This window comes from Equus quagga, chromosome 15, assembly GCF_021613505.1.
Source record: "Equus quagga isolate Etosha38 chromosome 15, UCLA_HA_Equagga_1.0, whole genome shotgun sequence".
NCBI classification, from domain to species: Eukaryota; Metazoa; Chordata; class Mammalia; order Perissodactyla; family Equidae; genus Equus; species Equus quagga.
This window is the reverse complement of record NC_060281.1, coordinates 69,202,328-69,219,153: the sequence shown is the minus strand read 5'-3', so window position 1 is coordinate 69,219,153 and position 16,826 is coordinate 69,202,328. Positions and strand designations below refer to the sequence as shown.

Genomic DNA, 16,826 nt, shown 5'->3' with positions numbered 1-16,826 from the left:
TCAAAGGATGTCAGTGGCCTCTCCTAAGCGTCACTTCCCTGGGGACCCCCATACCCACCTCTGGGACAAGGCCTTTCACGATGCCACCTCTGGCCTGTCCCTGGGCCGCCTGGCCCTCCCCGGGTGCCTGGGGCAGGAATCCCCAGGTCCGGCAAGCTGGCCCCTTGCAGGGAGCACAGTCTCAGAAGTGTCACCCGGGGAGGCTGCTGTTGGCGAGGAGACAAGAAAAGGAAACAGAAGAGGAGAGAAAAGCACACCCGCCGCCTCAGGGGCCTGTGATGGGGGCGCCGCCTGGGGAGCCGTGGGAGGGGGGCCGGGCCAGCCCTCCCGCCTGGCGTCTCGGCTTCTCAGCCCAGGAGACCCCCCAGCCGCCAGCCGGGGACTGCCTAGGTGTGGACCGTCCCCCTAAAACTCTCAGCGTGAACCCCCAGCTCTGCACCCCCAGCCTCAGGTAGGGGGTGGGAACACAGAACAAGGACACCCCCAGCTCGCGGTCAGGGGGAAGCAGGCCCGGCAGCCTCCCCAGCACGAACGGCAGGCGCTGGGGGCCCGGACTCCCGGGGCCCCTTCCAAGGCCCCCCGGCGGGGACCATCTCGCTGCGGGCCTGTCTCCAGCGCCCCGCTTTCCGGCAGCTCCGTGCGTGCTCGCAGAGCTCTCGCAAATCTTTAGGAGGCGGCATGAGAATTATTAATGGAGGGAAAAGAACGGATTATGCCAAATAAATCCTTCCCACGCAGCCAAAGCCTCGCCGAGGGAGGGAGGGGGCGCGCAGCAGCCCCACGAGGGGTCTGCATCCCTCACCCGGGCCTGACAGCCACGTTACCATGGACATGGATTCGTCAATAGTATCGATCGGAGCCAGCGCCAATGGCTCCCCGGGAAGGGCCAGGGCTGGGCCGCCGGCTCCGCCCCCGCGTCTGGGCCCCGCGACGCCCCGGGCACCGCGCGCAGGAGCATCTCCAAGGGGGACGCGGCGGCGGCGGGCGCGGGGAGGCCGGACCCAGACCGCCCCCGGGGGCGCCTCGGTCTGCGCATCTGTCCAATGGGCCGAAGGCACCACCTGCCCTGCTCCATCCTCACCGGGAAAAGCCGATGGGCTGGAAAGAAGGCCCCCTTGCCCCCAGACCCTCCATGCCCCAGGCAGGAGATGCCTAGGCCGCTGGATTAAAAGCCCAGTTTTAGAACCCAGAAATAATAACAATAACAGTGGTCCTGGTAACACACACACAAACCCCCTCTATGCAGTATTACCCTCGGGGCTCACAACCACCCTCTGAACTCGGGGCTGCCATCCTCCCACTTTGCAGATGAGAACCCTGGGGCACAGAGACGCTTAGTAATGGTCCAGGGTCACGCTGCCAGCAAAGTGACAAAAGTAAGATTCGAACCCAAGGAGTTGAGCGGCAGCCTGGGCTCTGAGCGGCTCGGCTCTCCCGGCTCGCGTCTCTTCCTTTCTCACTGCTAGCCCCCCCACCAAAAAAAAAGCACAGGCCACCCACGACGACGTGCACAGTAACGCCCGGGCCCCCCCCCCCCCCCCCCCGGGCTCTGCCGGCGCGCAGAGCCCCTTCCATCAAAGAAGCCGCAGGGACCCAGATCTGGTCTAAAAAGGGCAAAGTCAAGGCCACCGATAAGACAACCCAACGAGCCCAGAACTCCCCCATCCAGCCCACAGGGATCCTCTCCCCTCCCCCCTCCCTCCCTCCCTCACACATCCTTCCTCCAAATCTGCAAAAGGGAAAAAAAATCATAATAAAACCAGTTCTCACCAACAGGGGGGGAGGAGGAGGGGGAGGAAGGGAGGAGGCAGAGCCGCCAGCACAGATCCGCCTCCGCCGCCTGCACCAGACCCTGGGAGAGCCGGAGCGCGCACAGCCGGCGGAGGACACGCGCTTCCAAAAACACAGACCTACAATGTAAAAATAACGCCGGGCGCCCCACGCTAATTGGGCCCGGGCGACGGCGGCTCACAGGTACAGCGTGTCCCTCCCTCCCGCCCGCCCGCCTGGCCCTCTCTCCCTCCCTCCCTCGGGCTTTTTCCTGCAAGCGTTCGGGGTGAGGAAGGCGCGCCCCACGGTTCCCCCGCTCCCCACGGGTCTCTGGGGATGCTCCCCCAGCACATGGACCTGGGGCCTCTGGGTCCAGCCCAAGTGGGATCAGCTCTGAATTCCAACTTCCCAAACTAGTGGCATCCGAAGTATCCACACAGCCCGGGGGAGGGACCAGGAGGCGGCCCAATGAGGCGTCACCAGCAGCGGGAGGCAGGCCCAGACACCAGGAACACCGGCCCGCGGGGGAGGGGGGAACAAGGGGCGCCTCTCCCGGGGGCACCCCCACCCAGCACCCCCCCGGTCCCTTGACCTGGAGCGGCCGCGCCGCCAGCCCCCTCCCCCCAGCCGGCGGGAAGCCCCCATGCGCCCCTCCACAGGAGCCAGGCCGGGGACCCGGGGTGCCATCTCCAAGAGCTCCCCAAACCCGCTCTGACCGCTGGAAAATAAGGCGCAGCGTCGCTCCCGCAAGTCCGGGGCTGCTTGGGGAGGAGGGAGGCGCATGGCGGCCATGCCCCCAGGGCTGGGGCACTCGGTGGGGGGCTGCCCTGCGCATTTCCAGGGCGCCCCCCCGCCGGCCCACCCCCACACCACTTCCCTCCTTCCCGCCCCCTCGCTGGGGAGCTGGAGTTCCCCTAAGTTCCCCGGCGCCCCCACGCACGCGGGCCGCAGTGTCGCTGGGGCGCCTAGCTCCCCAGCAGGCCACCCCCCGAGAGCGCCAACTCGGGAGTGCAGGGGCCCGGCCAACTCCGCCGCGTGCGCAGCCCGAGCTTCCCCCGATCCCCCGGAAGCGTGCCCCGTGCCTCCCCCCCGCCCTCCGCGGGGACCCCCCGGTCCCAACTCACCTCGCGGAGGTGGCGGCGGCGGCGCCCGGGCTCGGGACGCGCTCAGGCCGCCCGGGCGCTCAGGCAAGCGGCGGTGCGGATCCGGCTAGGGGCGCGCAGCAGGCCGGGCCTCCAGCCGGGACGCGATCCTCCCGCCGCCGCCTCCTAGGGCGCCGGCCCCGGGTCCCCGGCCCGCAACTTAGCGCGCATCGCGGGGCGCAGGGCGCGGGCGCACGGCTCGGGCGGGGCGCGGGCGGACGCGGGGCTCCGGTGCGGCCCGGTCTGCCCGCGGCTCCGCTCCCGGGCGGCGGTGGCGGCGGCGGCGGCGGGAGGGGGAGGAGGGGGCGGGGCGGGAGCCCGGGAGGCGGTGGCTCGGCCCCCCGCCCGCCCCGGCCCGGCCCCCTCCGGCTCCTTAAAGGGCCCGCATCGCCTGCCTGGCCCTGCGCGCACCACTCGCGCGCACACGCGCGCGCACACACACACACACACTTGGGCGCGAGGCCGAGTTTCTTTTTAGCCCTCCTCCTCCTCCCCAGCCCCAGATACTTCCCTGGAATTGCGTTTCAGCTATTAAATTCTAACTCAGGAGTGGCCAGTGGATGGGGAGGAGGCTCACGAGGAGGGCCGCACGCAGATGCGCGGGGACACGCGCGGTCCAGCTCAGTCCCGGCCGCTGTAGCGCACAGTAGGACGCAGAACTCGCAGCAGCGGACATTCCCACGCTGAGCCTCCCCAGATGCAGGCGAGGAGAGCCCGCGGGGATACTCACGCCCCCACCCCGGCAGACATGGCGCAGCCTGGGACGTGGACTCGAATCTAAGGTCACCCACAGCTAAACAGTGGGACGCACACACGAATGCACACACTAGAACCCCCGTCTCGTGGGGGTGGGGATTCCTGACGCTGGACGCTGCTCTTTCACGGTAGGGCTCCATAATGCGTTGTTGAGTGAACCCACTTGGGAAATTCAGGGACACAGATGCGCAGACTCGATGCTGCAAGCCTGTGGTGGGGCACACACGTCCAGGAGCACACGAATGGCGGGTCACAGACAAGCACACGTGTGGACCGCCGCACACAGGCGCTCACAGCTCCGACAGGAACCCCGCTGGCGGCCCTGACAACTGGCTGTCCTCATTCGCCCCCTCCTACCCCCGCCCAGGATGCCCCCCCAACCAGGGGAGGTCTGTTTCAACAGCAGAGGGCACGGGAGCCCCGGCCCGGAGCCTCCCTCCTCCCCTGCTTCCCTTAAGATGTGGGAGAGTTTGAATTTTTTTTTTTTCAGTTCAACTTTCCTTTTTTGGAGCGGCGTCTCAGCAGATTCAGTTGTGCCATCTGCCAACATCTGAGAACCCCCAGGGGGAGCGGCAATGGCTGCGGCGGGGAGGCGGCCATGCGGTTTCCAGGGCCCAGCGCGCCTCCTGCCAGCAGGCGGGGGCTGCCCGCCTCCCCTGCGGCAGTTTGTCCTTCTCTGCCCCCTCCGGCTGCTAGTTCTTGGGTGGGGTGGGGGGGTGGGGGGTGGGGAGAGCACCTGGGGCTAACAAAATTTGGAAAAATGGGAGTGTATGTGGAAGGGCGAGGAGCAGTTTGCAGCTTGGAACAGAGGGGGTCACAGGTCAAGTGTCCCCACCCCACCCCGGGGTCTGGCCCCCCAGCTCCGCTGGTATCCAACCGGCCCGTGGGAATCCACCGGCAAAAAGCCAGAGCTGCAGAAGGAGGGTCTGGCCGTCCCCAGGGGCTGGGGGAGGGAGAGTGGGAACAGGGGGCCCCCCAGCCAGCTCCCCCCAGCAGGCAGCCCTCCTAGGCCCATCCCCAGTGTCACCTGAGAACACTCCGGATCTGCATTGTCAGGAGATCCAGCTGGGGTTTGGCCCTGGAAGAGGAGGGTTTGGGGTACCTTTAGGGGTTCCCTCTCCTGGCTTCTGCCTCCCAAGGGTTGCCCTGGGGTTTGGCTGAGGCTGGGGGCATAGGAGGGGGTCAGGCAGGGAGACTGTCGGCTTTGTAACGTCCTGGGGTCACCTGGAAACCCCTCAAGGGAGCCAAGCAGAGACTCCAAGGGCAGCGTCCTCTGCGCGGACCGTGGTGCAGATGGAAACACCGAGGCCAGGAGTGGGGAGGCGTCTTTCCGAAGAGCATCTGCCGTCTCTCACCCACTCCCGTCGACCCGGTTATTAATCCGGCCTCCTGGGCGGCGGGATCTCATGAACTCTCCCCAGAAACTCTCAGAGGGGAGGTCCTGGTATTGACCCCACGTTACAGATGGGGAAACTGAGGCCCAGGGAGAGTAAGAGCCTCACTTGCTGGACTCACTCAGCTAGTGATTCCAGAGGGGCGCTCAGAACCCCGCTCCGCAGGCCTGAGCTGGGAGGAGCCGCCGCCGAGCCCCGCCCACCGCCAGCCCCGCAGGTCGGCTCCTCTCCAGCGCCTCGGGACGGCTTGCTCCCGCGCTCTGAGCGGCAACCCCAGGGATCCACAAGTAACTGATGGGAACAGCAGCTTTGAAAAATTGCCAAAGAACACTCTGCCCCCAGCCAGCCTCTAAGCCCCCCGGACTGCAGGTTAGTAACAATACTAGCTAAGAGCTTCCCACACCTCTCCTTAAGCCTTCGTGAGGGTGAGACTGTCACTATACCCACTTTATGGGTGAGGAGACTGAGACTGAGTTCAGGAAGTCACCAAGGACGATGGGCACCATGTAGTAAGTGGCCCTGGCCGGATGGGAACAGGGTGAGGGATGTGGTTTACATCCAGAAAGCTCTGGCCCACTGTCCCTCTGCAATCATTCAACCATTCCCTCCTAAATACTTGACAAGCTATCGAGCTCACCCCTGCCCCAGGACCTTTGCACTTGCTGTTCCCTCTGCCTGAGACAGCAATCTTCTGACTTCAGGTCCCAGCTCAGTGTCGCCTCCTGAGAGAGGCCCTCACTGACCCTCTGTCTAGCACCCCCAAGGCACTCGCTAACCCGTCACTCGTTCATTTTCTTCACCATTTATCACCACCGAAAATTATCTGGGGCGTTTGTCACTTATATCTTGTCTTTTGTCACCAGAATGTCAGCTCCCTGAGAGCAGAGACCTCATCTGTCTAGCTCACTGCTGTCTCCCCAGCCCACAGGAGGCAGTGGATTAAGATGTGTTGGGAATGAATGAATGGATGACACACAGGAGAGAAGGGGGCTGGCCGGGGGTCAGGCCCGGCCCTGGAGAACCCAGACACGAGTGGGAATGGCAGCCTCTCAGCCCTCTTTTCTAGCACTCTCTCCTCTGTCATATTTCAGAGTCCAGACTTTGCCTCCCTCCATCCATCTCAACCTGCAGGCCGGCGGGGTCTCCCCAGCACAGCTCGGGGCCCGGCACCCAGGAGACGCCCGTGCCGGCGAACTGGGTCCACAGGGCGACCACGGCATCCGATCCAGCTTCCAGCTGCTCCAGCGGGCCTGCCCCCCAAAATGCCCCCTGGGCAGGCCCGGGGAAGCCAGGCGTTTAGAAAGTCAGAACGCAGGCTGCAGGGCACGGGGCTCTGAGCCTCTTGACCCCAGCCAGCCCAAAGCCCCCGGCTGGCCTGGGGAGCACATGCAAGGAAACCCTCACTCTCGCGGCCTCTCTCAGTGACGGCCCTGAGGAGCATCTCCGGGGCCAGCCTCACGTGCACCCCTGGCCTGGGGACGCACGGGACATCTCCCACACAGTTTTCACACTTTTCACGTGCCTTAAAACAGGGGTTGCAAACTGAAAAGTCCACAGGGCCCGGCAGGAGCGAGCCAGTCACCGGAGGAGAAGTGATAATAGAGATGGGTGGGGCCTGTGGCCCACGCCTCGCCTGTCCCCAGGCATTCACAGCCACCCTCTGTTTAAAACACAAGTGCACCAAACCGCACATTCGGGGGGGCTGGCCTGTTCGTGACCTCTGCAAAGCATCGGCTCCCCAGGCCAGTTCCCCCTCAGCAGTCGGGGGTTCCCACCCAGAATGAAAGGGGCGGGGGAGCGGGAAGCAGAGACTTCCTCGTGCCCGGGGCATCCTCTTTCAAAAGGGCAGGCAGGAGGTGCAAAAGCTTGGTTTCCATGCATGCGTCCCAGCTTCGTCCATTCAGTGCGCACTTAGTAAGCTCCTACTGTGTGCCGGGCGCTGCGGGATGGAACAGTGAAGGAGATCAGGCCCGGCCCTCAGGAATGGGCATCAGTGGGGAGCGGACACTCCAAATAGGAAGTTATGTCAATGCCTGGGGGCTGAAAAACCTTTAAAGGGTAAGAAAAACATGCGGCTGTTCAAAGCAAAGTTAAATTTCAGGCCACAGGGGGCTTTGGAGGGACCGGGCGCGCCCCAGATCCCCGTCCCTCCCCGCACAGAGGCGTCGGGAGCCCCCTCCAGCCCCACAGTCCTGCAGGAGCCCTCCCCACCCCCACACTGGCTGCAAGAAACTGCAGTGTCACCACCCTCCCCCCTTCCTGGCATCTGCACCTTTATTTATGACACCGTGTGCCTTTCAGAAAGAAGGATGGGGAACAGGATCAAGCCCCTGTCTGACGGCCTGATTACCTCTGAGGACAGCCGGCCCGCTGTCCCCCAGGGCTGCATTTCTGGGGTGTTCTCCTGTCCCCCAGGCATCTGCCTGAGTCTCTGCACCAGGGCAGGACCGAACAGAGACTTGTGCCTTCAAGGGGAGACATCCAGCGGGGACAGCGGTGCCCACAGCCCCACGTGTGGGCGGCCAGCACGGCCCAAGGGGACCCCGGTGGGCTGGCTGCGTGCGTGCCGGGCGCTCCTCCAGGGGAGCAGTCTGCAGCCTGCCGAGCGAGCACAGGCTGTGCGTTCCCAGGGCAGAGCTCCCAGCTACACTGTGGGCACAGAGGCAGGTGCAGAGCTGGCGGCGCAACGTGGGACCTTCTGTGCAAAAACGGAGGGGGGGTCAATGTGCACGTACATGCTTGACTCTCGTGCATGCTTCCGGAAGGGTGTTTATTAATTCAGGAGTGCCTACTATGTGCTAGGCGCCACGCCAGGTGGAGGGAATTCAGCAGTGACAGAGACAGGCAAAGCCTCTGCTGCTCGGAGCTGACATTCAGAAGGGGAGATGCCTGAGGAAAAGCAAATGAATCCATTATACATTGTATCCAAAGGTGCTAAGTGCTGGAAGAAAAAATAAATCAGGAAAGGAAGACAGTGTGTACCACTGGGGTGGGGAGGCCCCAGGCAGGAAGCTGACATGTGAGCAACCACCCAACAGAGGTGAGGGAGGGAACCATGTGGTATCTGGGCAGAAACGGAACGGGCAGAAGGTGCAGCCTGTGCAAAGGCCCTGGGGTGGGAACACGCCTGGCGTATTCAAGGACAAGAAGGAGGCCAGTATAAGGAGAAGGAATGGGGGGGGCAGTACGGGCAGGGACGTGGTGGGAGCCTGGAGCGGCTGCAGGAACAGGAGATCGATACCAGGAGTTGCCTCGGGCGGCGGTGGGGGGGCTGGGAGCTGGGGCTGAGGTGGGGGCAACTACTTTAACCATGTCCCATGTGAACTGTGTAAAGATGCATAACGAAAGCTCTTTCTTTTTTTTAAGCGTGGACATCTGGTTTTGGACGTCCCTGCGTGCGCTTCTGGGTTTTTTCCTGAGATTCAAGGAGGTCTCCTTTCCAGCATCTTTGCGCCACATTTGCTGTTTCTCAGCCTCCCGGAGAATGTCAGGAATTAGCCCCTGGGTGGCCTGACCTCCCAGCTGGGCCTGGGAAGCCGAGAACAGACCCTGCCTTCCCAGGGCGGCGGCCGTGCCCGGCTGTCGGGATGCGGGAGGAGTCCACACACGCAGGGGCTGCGGCCCCCGGCCCTCGGAGCGGCCCTGGCCTGCGTGGCCCGTGACGGCCCAGAGCTCAGGCCTCTGGTCAAGCACAGATCAGAACCCAGAGGCCTGTCCGCCGCTGGCGAGGCCTGTGGTCTTGGAGTCGAGCACGTGGGTCCCTCCTGGGTCCCCTCTGGCTTCTGCCCGACGGAGCCAATAATAATTCTCACTCTAAAAATGTCCAAGTGGCAGGTTCACCTGACTCCGAGGGGCCCTCCAGGCCTTTTAGTGCCCTTGTTGACGGCCCCACACTGTGTGCACACGGCCCCAAAATCCCGGGGGAGGCCCCAGGTAGCAGGGAAAGCAAGTTGAAATGGAAAGAATCCACAGTTTTGAACCAGATCTAGATTCTGACACCTCATGCAGTCACTCAACAAACGTGTCTCAGGCTGGCCCTGGGACCCAGCAGTGAATGGGACGCGCATGGAGCCGGGAGTCCAGGGTGTGGAGAGAGGGCCCGGCCGTCTGTCCGGGCGCCCTGCAGCAGGGTCAGGCTGTGGAACTGGCCTCTGGGGGCAGTGCCTCATTCAGAGGGCAGAGGCCACTTAATGCCCTGCGTGGAGCCCCTTCCCTTCCGGGCGGGACTTGGGGAGTCAGAAAACAGACAAGTGAAGAAAGAATATGGTGAAAATGTTGGTTTTTGCCACAAAGGTAGCAACCTGGGCACCGAGAGAGCGAGAGAGCTGGAGGGAGGGGAGAGAGACAGGTCTGAGACGGGGTGACCAGGGAGGGAGGGCTTCCCGAAGGAGGTGACACTGAAGATGGCGTCCAAAGGTTGAGAAGGAGGAGCCAGAGGGTGCGGGAACAGCATTCTGGGGGAAGGAAGAGCAGACACAAAGCCCAGGCCGTGGGAAGTGACTTGGTACGTTCAGAGAATGGACAACAGGCCAGCATGGCTGGGGTGTTAGGATGGGCAACTCGCTTCACCTCCCTGAGCCTCAGTTTCCCTCGTCTGTAAAATGGGCCACACTCCCTGCCTGGCCAACATCACCGGTGCTTCTGGGAATCCAGTGAGCTGACACAGTCCAAGACCCTCCACAGGCCTCAAGAGCTGGGGCCTTCCGCATCTCACAGAGCGCTCTCCAAGAGCCCTTTAAGACGGGCCGCGGGCTCGGGAGCCTCTCCCAAGGTCACTGATCTAGATGGGCTGTGTGGCAGGATGGTTAGGTACACATACCATGGAACCAGATGGCCGGCTGTGTGGCCTTGGGCAAGTTATTCAACCTCTCTGAGCCTGTTTCGTAATCTGCACAATGGGGAACAGACCCTCTCTTGTAGGATTACTGTGAAAATCATGAATTAATGTGCGTAAAGCAGGCACTGCCGGGCACGTAGTAAGCACTTTATAAGCGTAAGCTACTTTTCTTTCTCGCTGAGGCGCCCAGTAACCTGATAAAACTGGAACTACTACCGTCCCCACCACACACATGAGGAAACCAAGGCTCGGGAGGCACCACCAGCCCAGGCCATCACCTGGGAAGCGAGTCACCTTTGAGCCCAGCTCCATCTGGCTCCGGAGCCTTCTCTGCACCATCCCGGAGGTCCAGATGGGTCACTGTTGTCGCTGTCATTTCCACAGCTCAGAAGAAGCCTTCAGGCCAGCGATGGAGTAAGCAGCCACAGGCGACACAGGGTTGATGTCCCTGTACCCAAAAATATGGCTCCCTGGCCCCCCTGTGGAATGTGGTCGGTTTGAATTGTCAATGTCATCGCACCTGCCATCCCAGGATGCTCCGTTTCGCTAGACTATGTTGCCAGGACCAGAAAAGCAAGACGGATGCAGCAGGGAAGGGGAAGGGCCTGGGTGGCTTCCTCAAACACATCTGCAGTGCTGCCTCAGGGCCCTTGCACTGACTGTTCCTTCCACTTGAAATGCTTTTCCCCAGATGGCCCTGCCTTGCTCTCTGGCCTTCCCCGTCCTTGATGAAATGTCGTCTGCCCGCTCTGAAAGGAGCCCCTCTCGAAGCTCCAGTCCTCGGCTCCTGCTCTTTCTCCTGGAACTCACCACCTGGTGTCCTAAGCCAACCCCCCCCCCCCCAGGGGGGAGGCCCCACAGGGAGAGGTGACGTGTGGGGACCCGGGCGGCAGCCGAGGAGGACCCGCCCCCAGAGGTCCCTAGGCTTGGCTGGGCCCATCCCCCGCCAGCTGGGAGCAGCGGGGGGGGGGGGGGGGGGGAAGGACAAGCCCGGGCCAGGTGAGGGGCGGGGCGTGCGCACCTGTGAGGCAGTTCCCGGCTGGAGGGGAAATTTCGGTTCTCGCTCCTGGGCCTCCTTTGAAGCTATTTATGGAACGGGACACGCCGGAGCCCCTCGGCCTCCACTCTCAAGGCTCTTGGAGTCCAAGCCGCGGGTGAAGGGTGTCCCACGCGGGCGGGTCAGGCTCCTCCCATCCCGTGCGTCATCTTTCCGAACCTCGCCGTGCCTCAGTTTCCTCCCCTGTGAAACAGGCACCCCCTTGCCCGTGGGTGGTCCTGAGGAGAGCTGGGACACTGATGCGAGGCCTACAGCGCCGCCTCGGGGATTCTGGCCTTTGCCGTGCTTGCTCTTTGAGCTTTCATTTGGTTGTTCCAGCCACTCTGCTTCGTCAATTCATTTGACAAATATTAACTGAGCACCTCAGGGCCAGGCAGCGTTCCAAGCAGGAGATACAACAGCAACCAAGCCAGGGCACGGCCCCTGTCTGCAGCAGCTGATAGTCGTTCAGTAACATCCATTATGATCCAAGAAACGGAAACCCCAGCTCAAATCAGCTTACACAACGGGATCGCTTGGTAATTCCCATAGCAAGAAATCAGGAGGACGGCAGTTCTGAGTCCCATTGTCATGGGCCCCCAGCTTCTTTCCATCTTTCTGGTTTCCCATCCTCTGCTTCATTCTCATCCCAAATTCCCTCATGACCACAAAATGGCTGCCACTGCTCCAGTTAATACATCCAGGCACAACAGCCAGCACATGAAGAACAAGAAAACTTCCCCAAATCTCACAGCAGCCCTTCACTCATGTCTCATTGGCCAGAACTGGCTCCCATGCCCAGGGCTTAACCAATCTCTGGCAGAGGAAATGGGATCCAAGCAACCGCCTGAGACCAATTTGGATTCCCCCCAGAGCTGAGGGTGCATCACACTTTCCTGAGTCACAGGGAGAGGCAAGGGTCTTTAAATAAAATCAGGCTCCTACAAGAAAACAGGGGATCATTGCTAGGGCATCAGATGGTCTGGGTTCAAATCTGGCTCTGCCATATTCCCTCTGAGTCACTCTCTGGGCCTCAGTTTCCTCATCTGTAAAATGGGCATAATAACGGGACCTAGTTCGCAGGATTGTCCTAAGAATAAAATGAGTCAAGGCAGGCAAAGCTCGGCTCTGGACCAGCCTCACTACCACCCTCGCCCCCTCGGCCCCCTCCCCAGGGCAGGGCCCAGAACGTCAGTGCTGTCCCACTGCCTTGAGTGTACACTTTTTTCTAGTTTCTCCCCAAATTAAGACGGAAAGCTGCTCAAGAGGACTGCATCTCAAGACCCCGTCCCAGAAGCTGGTGGGGAAGGACCGGGCGAGCCCTCTGCCCAGGACAGCCATGTGAGAGGTGCTCCTAAGAGTGGGGCGCTGGCTGAGCGTTAGGCACACGGGACCTGTCCCCCCTCCTACCTTGATCAGCCACATGGCAGGTGAAGAAACCGAGGCTCAGAGAAACACAGCAACTCGGCCCAGCGCGCCCAGCACAGAAGCTAGCGGCAGGTACAGACCGCACAACGTGCCAAACCCCCCATTGGCCAGAATTGGGTCACGTGCCCATCGGCTCACTTCAGACCAATCAGGGCCTTCCCTGGAGCGGGGGGCGGGCCCAGCCGCCCGTGGGGCTCACAGCTGGTGGAGCGGTGGGAACCCCAATAAAATCGGGGTTCCTCGGGCAGGGTGGGAACCGGCAATGTCCCCTCCAGCGGTCTCTTCGGACGTGTCATCCGCGGGTGAGGCGCTCTTCAGTGGGGAGCTTTTTAATAGGTTTTAGACGGACCTTTTTAAGAGTGATTAATTTTTATAATAGTTGTTATAACCTTTTATTTGTGGCAAGTGATCCCGATTTTCCTTTTATGATAGCTGTGCAATTTCCTTTTAAAAATAAGTTTAGATCCCATCTTTCTGAACTTTGAAATAGTTACACGAGAAAATAAAATTTAAAAAGTTCAGGCAAATTCTCATATACTTTCCAGCCACTTTGGAAAATGCTACCTACCGTGTCTGAACCCGTGCCCACGTTGTGACCCCACGATGTGTCCCGCGTCCGTGTGTTCATCAAAACACGTGCACAAGGGTGTCCGCACAAGTTTATTCACTACAGCCGGAGGAAAAACCACCCCAATGCCCGTCCACCCAGAGTGAATAGAGAAATTCTGTATATTTACCCCACGGAAGACTAGAGCGCAGCTACCTGTAGCACGGCTGAAACCAGACACGAAAGGGTCCAGACGGTACGATTCTAGTGACTTAAAACCCCAAATCAGGCAAAACTAACATGCGGTCAGAAGTAGGGTAGTGGTCACCCTTGGGGGTAGTGATTGGAAAAGAGGTCCAGGAGGGGGGTGCCCTGGGGGGCTGGGAATGTCCTGTTTCTCTTTTTTTAAAGGTTGGCCCTGAGCTCACATCTGTTGCCAATCTCGTGGGGTTTTTTCTTCTCCCCAAAGCTCCCCAGTACATAGTTGCATATTTTTAGTTGTGGGTCCTTCTAGTTGTGGCGTGTGGGATGCCGCCTCAGCGTGGCCTGATGAGCGGTGCCGTGTCTGCACCCAGGATCCAAACTAGCAAAACCCTGGGCCGCCAAAGCGGAGCACGCGAACTCAACTACTCGGCCGTGGGGCCGGCCCTGCCGTATTTCTTGAAGTCGGTGCTGGTTACTCCGTGTTCATTTTATGAAAATTCTTTAAGTTGTGCCTTTTCTCTATGTAAAATATTCTTTAATAAAATGTTCTAGAAATTGAAGCACTTTGAAGAAAAATATTAGCTAAACAACAGAACTGATGGTGCACTGGTGTCTGAATGTGAAGGTTTTCGGGCATGACTGGAGTCTGGGAATCCGTCTGATGCCGTCATCGTTATCCGGCCTATTTTGGGTGGTTGGAGTGGAATGCACACAAACACCTGTTGCAGATAATGCAGACTAAGAGGAGGATGAGGGGACAGACAGGGCATGAACAGCACTATTTGTTTAGAGGTTATTTCATTTAGCATTTGATGGCAATAAATCTGTGTTCAGTTCTGGGGTGGCCTCTTGATACCTCCTCTTTTTGGAACAGCTTTGGGAAGGCCCTGCCAGGTCTCAGCAAATATAAAACATGCCTGCTATCCCTGCCTAGTCTACTCCCAGGGCAGGCATTACTAATCGATCCCAGCACTCTTCTCCCTTGATTCCAGATAAAGCCTTTAATTCTTTGCAACACAGTGTCAAAGGGAGCTGCTGCAAACAATTGCCGCTGGCACTTGGGTGACATGTGCTTGACATTCCAGACCTAAACGTCTGCCCTGCCTTAATCAGGAGGATGCTAAGCCATGGGTCCCACCTCTGCGGGGGACACACCCAGGAGACCCCCCCATGCCCAGTGGAGAGCGCAGAAGAGGAGAGGTCGGCAGCTTCTGCAGGGACTGTGGCTACACTGCCTGGTCCCTGGACACCGTCCTCTGTTCTCCATCCTCCCAGCTCAGCCCCCAGCTGCCTTCCCACAACCCAGCCCCTCCCTCCCACGCAGCCTTCACTTCGACAGAAGGTCTCACGTGTGTCCACTTTGTGACCCGAGTACGAGCAGACCCACAAAAGCCCCTCTAGTTGTCATGGGCCAGAGTCCTCTCAGTTAGTCACCTCTCGTTCTGTGTATCAATGAGGGAGAGGCACAGGAGACAAGAGCGGATTCGTCTTGGCTTCGGGGGCCATTTAGGACTCTCTCCCATGCACAATATTTGCATAACTCATCATTTGATTAGGCTGGGTTTTTCCTTCTTTTCCCAATAGTAGCATCTCAATTTTCCTTTAGGCTCCTTTCCTGTCCCACTGCTAAATGAAATAATCTCTACTGTGATTTGTATAGAGGCTATGGCACGGTCCCGGGCACGGTCATGGGGATTGGCTCAGGACTGGGCATAACCCCCAGTGAGGCCAATCAGAGCTGCCAGTAACCCAAGCTTTCAGGCAAGAAGTGCCCGCTGTCTGCGCAGGTTGCCAAGGTGATACGAGGTGATCCAACAGCTGTTGGCACCGTCTTTCCTCCACTTGAGGAATCCACCTTAGAATGAAACCAATACGAGGGAAAGCAGATCCAACGGACGGCAGGATGCAGATGCCAGTCATGTTATTTAAGCACCCAGATCCAGCCATGCCTGAAACTGATGGACCTCCAGACGTTTCTGCTTAAGACCATTTGAACTGGATTTCCAAAAGACTCTTGACTAATACAGGTTAAAATAAATAAATACTAAAATAAGTCTGAGTAGCTTACGAATAGATAAATAACTATTAGGGAAAATGACCTCAAAACATGTGGGATAGGAATAATATTGCCAGATAAAGCAGATGCCGAGAACACAAGGCAGATAATCAAGGCATTGATCCTTCTTGCTATAAAGATAATGAAGCGACTATTCTGCAGATCCTTTGGGAGGGCAGGGTCCTCAGTGGCCATCTGGTCTACCAGGGTGGTCTCCCCATTAAAACAGGAAATTGACCTCGGTTGGCACAAGGTGGCTCAGTGGACCTGTGTTAGCTTCTGTGATTATCATATTTTCTTCTGAACAGTCACAACCCATCTGTGTAAAACTCGGTTCCAGAATTCTGCTAAGCTCTCTTGCTGTCAGACATAGCCCATCTGGGCTTTCCAGAATCCACATTATTTTCCGTTTTAGAAAAGCGGGGTCCTTGCCCATCTTCAGACACCACGTACTTTCCAGCCGCTCCTCTTGGGCCTCCGTTCACTGCCTCCTGGCCAGCCACGAATTCAGTTCCTCAGTGGGACACACCTTCCTCCCTTGGGAGCTGAAAGAACGTTTGTCCGCAGTGGTGAAGGCAGGACTGCATCAAAGATGAGTGACTCAGCGTTCTTCCTGCCGTCTGACCCCGCGACCCCGTCCCTGCACAGCGGAGCCGTCTCTGACATCTCATTATTTCTCCGGAATTTCTGACATTGTTCTTTGTGTACAATTCACCTGGAGACGTTATTACTTTTAAAAAATGACACACGCACGTGTTAACACATAAAATCACTTCCAACAGACCCAAAGGATATACGATTAAAAAGTCTGTGCCCTTCCCAGCCTGCAGCCCCCGGTCCCCTCGCCAGGCCCAGCCCAGCCGTCAGCTTCTCCTTCTTCCAGAGACGTGTGTGCGTGTTCCATGCTGGGATAGACATGTGTGTACAGATATGTGTGTCCTCCCCTGCGTCTGCATGTTCACTGTCTAGTTCAGGACACTGTCCTCGCTCCAAAGAGAAGGCTGTTCCATCAGCAGTCACTCTCCATTCCCGACCCCCAGCCCCTGGCCACCCCCAACCTGCTTCCTGTCTCTGTGGATCTCCCTGTTCTGGACGCTTCACATGAATGGACTCCCGCACTGTGGCCTTTGGCTTCTGTCACTTAGCGTGAGGTTTTCAAGGGTCATCCAGGTCGTAGCAGGTGTTGGTATGTCACCCCCCGTCGTGGCTGAGTCAGTGCATTGTGTGGGTGGACCACACGTGTTTATTCATCATCCCTTGATGGGCTCGGGGCCGCTCCCGGCCCCTGGCTCTCGTCACTCCTGCCGCTCTCGACATTCACGTGCTCGGATCTCAGTCCCGGTTTTCAATTCCTTTGGGGTGAACACCTGGGAGCAGGACTGCTGAGTCACAGGGCAAGTCTGCGTTTCCCATTGTGAACTGCCAGGCTGTTTTCCACAGCGATGCACCGTTTTACGATCCCACCAGCAGCATGGAGGCCTCCAGTTTCTCCGCATCCTCGCTGAGCCCTGTCATTGTCTGTTTCCTTTCTTCGTAGCCTCCTCACACGGGTGAAGCGGTGTCTCCTGGTGCTTTGGATGGACGTTGCCCTGATGACTAAGGATGCCCTCTTTTCACACGAACGTGGCCTACTCTACACACCATTTTGCCTCTTGA

At 59.3% G+C, this 16,826-nt stretch overlaps 1 protein-coding gene across 1 annotated transcript in view; it reads right to left on the bottom strand.

Annotated features, from left to right (window-relative positions):
• The window catches only part of NCOR2 (nuclear receptor corepressor 2), a 210,539-nt gene extending 207,350 nt beyond the window's left edge, over positions 1–3,189 (bottom strand). The window contains exon 1 of the mRNA XM_046641374.1: positions 2,895–3,189. The gene's annotated coding sequence lies outside the window, so the exon portion shown is untranslated. The remainder of the gene's footprint in view (positions 1–2,894) is intronic.
• Between the last annotated feature and the right edge of the window lie 13,637 nt (positions 3,190–16,826).